The sequence below is a fragment of the Heptranchias perlo genome, unplaced genomic scaffold (assembly GCF_035084215.1).
Source record: "Heptranchias perlo isolate sHepPer1 unplaced genomic scaffold, sHepPer1.hap1 HAP1_SCAFFOLD_43, whole genome shotgun sequence".
Taxonomy (NCBI): domain Eukaryota; kingdom Metazoa; phylum Chordata; class Chondrichthyes; order Hexanchiformes; family Hexanchidae; genus Heptranchias; species Heptranchias perlo.
This window is the reverse complement of record NW_027139442.1, coordinates 3,846,450-3,852,449: the sequence shown is the minus strand read 5'-3', so window position 1 is coordinate 3,852,449 and position 6,000 is coordinate 3,846,450.

Below are 6,000 nucleotides of genomic sequence, written 5' to 3'. Positions count from 1 at the left end.
TTGGTCCCACAATCTCTACATCCTTGCCGCTGATTGCATCCCTATCCTGGGCTTTTGTTTGAGGCTAATCCAGGCTGTTCGTAACTTCGACATCCTATTCAACAACCAGCTGAGCTTCAGACTTCCTATCCTCTCCATTGCAAAGACCGTCTTCTCCCGTGTCCGTAATAATAGCCGTCCCACCCTTCCGTTCCTCCCTGCCCTGCCGTCTGTTACTGACAACCTCAGACATGCCTTTGTAACAGCTCTGGAAACACACCCGGGCCGTACAGTACCAGACTGGAGTCAGTCGTTCTCTTTCACCTAATCTATACTGTACATGTACAGGAGTTGACACTGAGACACACACGGACTATACATTATCAGACGCGAGAATCATTCTCATTTACTTTCTGTGTACTGTACGTCTACAGGAGCTGACAGTGAGATACACGAAGCGTACAGTACCAGACGGGAGTGAATCATTCCCTTTTACCCACTGTGTACTGTACATGTGCAGGAGCAGCCACCGAAGCACACAGGGGCCGTACAGTACCAGAAAGTAGTGAATCCTTCCCTTTTACAATCTTTGTGCTGTACATGTGGAGGAGCTGACACTGGGGCACGCACTAGTCGTACCGTAAAGGAAGAATGAATCGTTCTCATTTACTTTTACATAGAATCACATAAAATATACAGCACAGAAACAGGCCATTCCGCCCAACAGGTCCATACCGGTGTTTATGCTCCACATGAAATTCCTCCCTCCTCACTTCATCTAACCCTATCAACATATCCTTCCATTCCTTTCTCCCTGATGTGTTTATCCAGCTTCCACTTGAATGCATCTATGCGAGACGACTCAATTGCTCCTTGTGGTAGTGAATTCCACATTCAAACCACTTTCTGGTTAAAAAAGTTTCTCTTGAACTCCCTAATGAGCGCTGATCTCCCAGGCAAGTGGAAACATTTTATCTAAGTCTACCCGATCAAAACGTTTCATCATCTTAAAGACCTCTTTTAGTTCACCCCTCCGTTTTCTCTTTTCGAGAGAAAAGAGCCACAGCCTGCTCAATCTTTCCTGATAAATGTACATGGACAGTGAGACACACAGGGGCCATACAGTACCAGGCGGGAGTGAATCGTTCCTTTTGCACGCTGTGTATACTGTATGTGCACTGGAAATGACATTGGGACACACATGAGCGGTACAGTACCAGACGGGAGTGAATGGTTCCATTTTACATGCTTTGTACTGTACATGTTCAGGAGCTGATACTGAGACACACGGGCCAGACGGGAATGAATCGCTCCCATTTTACCCACTCTGTGCTGCGCATATACAGGAGCTGGCAGTGAAACACACATGGGCCGCACATTACCAGACAGGAGTGAATCGTTCCCTTTTACAAGCTTTGTACTGTACATATATAAGAGCCGACAATCAGTCACCGTTTGTCTCCCTCGCTCACTCTCTCCTCTCCCTTTCTCCCGAATCCCTACCGCTGGCTCCTGTCTCTGCTCCCATATCTCAACTTGTCTCTCTCCCTCTCTCAATTGTTTTTTCGTTCTCTCTGTTATCTCTCCTAATAATTCTTGATTGAAACGTACCCTGAAATATTTCAGTCTCATTATTTAAAATAACAACAACACATCACTTTTCTACGGCATTTTAACATGTTAAACATTCCAGCACTTTGGAACTCCTGTTAACTATACAGAGAAAGGGAATGGGATTGTTCAATGGAGATTGGCGATTTGTTCAATTCAGTAGGGTGAGAATTAGATTGTGTCCCTCACATCTACACAGGCTTGAAGCTGTTTACAGTAAACAGGCTGAGATACTGAAATGGTTAAACAATGTCAGCGAAACTTCAAACTGACAAAATACATAAAAGAACAGGAGTTGGGAGAATATACAAAACCTGAGGCTCCGACCAGAGCGGAAGGAAGGTGTGAGCACCCTTCCAGTTCTACATCAATTGTGCCTTTGGAGCAGATTCTGTTTAACTTTAGTTATTTAAATGTCGTCGTCGGGCAATGTGGGATGCGCCGGGGTCCCTGGGATGCTTGGGCCACAGGAGGAGGCGAGATGGGCTGCGAGGGGAACCCGTGTGCTTGTGCTCCAGGGGGGAGTGAGCGACAGGCTGCGAGGGGACCCCGGGTACCTCGGCCTCAAGGGGAGGAGAGATAGGCTGTGAGGGTTCCCTGAGGTGCTTGTGCCACAGTGGGAGGTGGAGACAGGCTCTGAGAGGCCTCTTGGGTGCTTGGGCCAGAGCGGGAGTGAGAGACAGGCTGAGAGAGGAACCCGGGGTGTTTGGGGCCACACGGGGTGGGGAATCAGGCTGCGAGGGGACAACGGGTGATTGGGCCACAAGGGGAGAGGAGACAGGCTGCGACGGTTCCTTGGGTGTTTGGGCCAGATGGGGAAGGGAAGACAGGCTGTGAGATGAGCCAGGTTTGATGGGCCACAGTGAAAATGGGAGACAGGCTGAGAAATGACCCCGGGGTGCTTTGGCCACAAGGGGAGGGGAGGCAAGCTTTGAGAGGACCCCGGGTTCTTGGGCCACAGGGGGAATGGAGACAGGCTGCGAGAGGCCCCTGGGTTACATGATGCGCTCAGTGACACTGAGACACACACACACGTTGATAATCAGTCACACATGTCCCGTGTATGTGCTGACCCATTTGTGACACTTTTATTCTATCAAATCATACATTCCTAAATATGACAGCGAGTCCCTGCATATCATTCTCTTTTAATCCACGGTGTACTGTACATGTACAGGACCTGACACTGAGACACACACGGGCCGTACTGTGCCGGACAGGAGTGAATCGTTCCATTTTACCCACTGTGTACTGTACATATACAGGAATTGACATTGAGACACACACGAGCTGTGCAGTAGCAGACAGGAGTGAATCGTTCCCTTTTACCCATTGTGTACTGTACATGTACAGGAGCTGACACTGAGACACACACGGGCCATACAGTACCAGGCAGGAGTGAATCATTCCCTTTTACCCACTGTGTACTGTACAATGTACAGGAGCTGACACTGAGACACACACGGGCCGTACAGTGCCAGACAGGAGTGAATCGTTCCCTTCTATCCACGGTGTACTGTAGATGTACATGAGCTGACACTGACACACACAGTATCAGACAGGAGTGATACTTTTTGTATTTTACTGTGGGATTACTGGTTCACTGTGAGGTTATTGGGTCCCTCTGGAGTAACTGGGTCACTACGGGGTTACTGGGTCACTGTAGGGTTACTGTGTCACTGTGGGGTTTCTGTAACACTGTGGGGTTACTGAATCACTGCGTGGTTATTGGGTCACTGTGGGGTTACTGTAGCACTGTGGAGTTACTGAATCACTTTGGGGTTATTGGGTCACTGTGGGGTTATTGTACCACTGTGGGGTTACTGAATCACTGCGGGGTTATTGGGTCACTGTGGGGTTATTGTACCACTGTGGGGTTACTGAATCACTGCGGGGTTATTGGGTCACTTTGAGGTTGTTGTATCACTGTGGGGTTATCGGGTCACTTTGAAGTTACTTTGTCACTGCGGTATTATTGGGTCACTCTGTGGTTACTGGGTCACTCTGGGGTGACTGTGTCACTGTGGGGTTATCGGGTCACTTTGAGGTTGCTGTATCACTGTGGAGTTATTGCGTCACTTTGAAGTTACTTTGTCACTGCGGGGTTATTGGGTCACTGTGGGGTTACTGAGTCACTGTGGTGTTATTGGGTCACTTTGAGGATACTATGTCACTTCAGGTTGATTGGGTCATTGAGGGGTAATTGAGTCACTGAGTCACTCTGGGGTGATTGTGTCACTGTGGTGTTGCTGGGTCATTCTGGGGTGACTGGGTCGCCGAGGGGTGACTGGGTTAATCTGGGGTTACTTGGTCACTGTGGGGTTACTGAGTCACTGTTGGCTTACTGGTTCATTGTGGGGTTACTGTGTCACTGTTGGGTTACTGGGTCACTGTGCGATTACTGGGTCACTGTGGGGTTACTGGGTCACAGTAGTGTACGGTGTCCTGTTGGGTTACTGGGTCATTTTGGGGTTACCGAGTCACTGTGGGGTTAATGGGTCACTTTAGGATTACTGAGTCATTGTGGGGTTACTCGGTCATGATAAACTGTTCCCTTTAGATTTGCGGTCCTTGAGTTTTCTGCTGATCGCCCATTATAACTTGTGTATCTCTCTCTGCACTTCTCCCTCCGTCTCAATCGACATCTCCATCACTCTCCATGAACCTCTCCCTCCATCTCTCTCAACATCTCCATCGCTCTCCATGTACCTCTCCCTCCATCTCTCTCAACATCTCCATCGCTCTCGATGTAGCTCTGCCTCCACCTCGCATTACATCTCCATCACTCTCCCTGCACCTCTCCCTCCATCTCTCTCAACATCTCCATCACTCTCTATGTAGCTCTGCCTCCATCTCTCTCTACATCTCCATCTCTCTCTCTGCATCTCTCCCTCCTTCACTCTATATCTCCGTTTTCCTCCCTGTGCCTCTCCCTGTTTATCTTTATTTCTCCACCTCTCGCTCTGTGCACTTCATTATTTTTATTTCTTTCTGCAAATTTGTCGCTCTGTATTTTTAAATCTCTGTCTCTCTCTCTCTCGCTCTCTCTCTATCTCGGTAGCGTTCTCTCTCTCTCTCTCTCTCTCTCTCTATGTATCTCTCTCTCTCTGTGCCTCTCCCTTTCTGCACCCCTCTCTCTGCCTATCCCTCTCTGTTTCTGTGTCTCTCTCTCTTTCTGTATCTTTCTCTCTTTCTATATCTCCCTCTCTCTGTTTCTGTATCTCTCTCTCTTTCTGTATCTCTCTCTCCCTGTCTTTTTTTCTCTCACGCCCTGTTTCTGTATCTCTCTCTGCCTGCCTCTGCAGCTCTCTCTTGCTCTTTGTTTCTCTCCATCTGTATCTATCAATATCTATCAGTATCTATTCTCTCTCTCTCTCTCTCTCTCTCTCTCCCCCTCTCTATTTCAGTCTCCCAGTTTCTGTATCTCTGGTATCTGGTCCTCAGTTTCTCTCTCTGGTTCTCTGGGGATCTGGGAGAGATGAGATTGGAGAATTGAAGATTTTTTATTGAAATGGGGGAGACAGGCAGTGAGGGAGGACCATGTGTTATATTCTGGTAACAATGACACTGAGACGCACAAAATCTATATATTTAGAGACATGTGTCCTGTGTGTATACATTGGGGTTACATTTCCACTGGGATTCTCCCGGTAGTCCAAAGCAACCTGTATGTTTCTCCCTCTACAGCTCCATCTCTCTCTCTACATTTCCATTTCTTCCAGTCTCTACCTCTTCTTGCATCTCTCCACCTTTCCATCTCTGTCTCTGCATCTTTATATTTAATTCTGCATCTATCTCTATTCATATCTCCGTATTTCTACAATTCTTTACATCTATTTATCTCCCTATTTCTTCATATCTCTGTATCTATCCTGTCTCTCTGCATCGCTGCACCACTCTCTTTATATGTATCTCTATCTTCATGTTGCTGTACCTCTCTCTATAAATGCAGCTCTCTTTTTATGTTTCTCTCTTTCTAATAATGTCTACCTCTCTTTATTTCTCTGTACCTCTCTCTTTTTATGTATTTCTCCCTTTGTATCTCTGTATCTCTCTCTCTATATGTAACTCTCTTTTTTTATGTTTCTCTCTTTCTAATATTTTCTATCTCTCTTTGTATTTCTGTACTTCTCTACTTATATGTATTTCTCTCTTTATATCTCTGTACCTCTGTCGTAATGTATAGCTCTCTCTTTAATTCTATCTGTCCATATCTCTGTATCTTCTCTATATTACTTTATAACTCATTACATCTCTTTGTATTTTTACTCTCTGCATTTTTATCCGTCTCGCTTTGTATTTCTTTCTGCCCTTTTTAAATCTATTTCTGTCTGCACATCTCTCTCTCTGTTTCTGAATATCTCTGTCTTCTGGATTCAGTCTCTCTCTCTCTCTCTCTCTCTCTCTGTG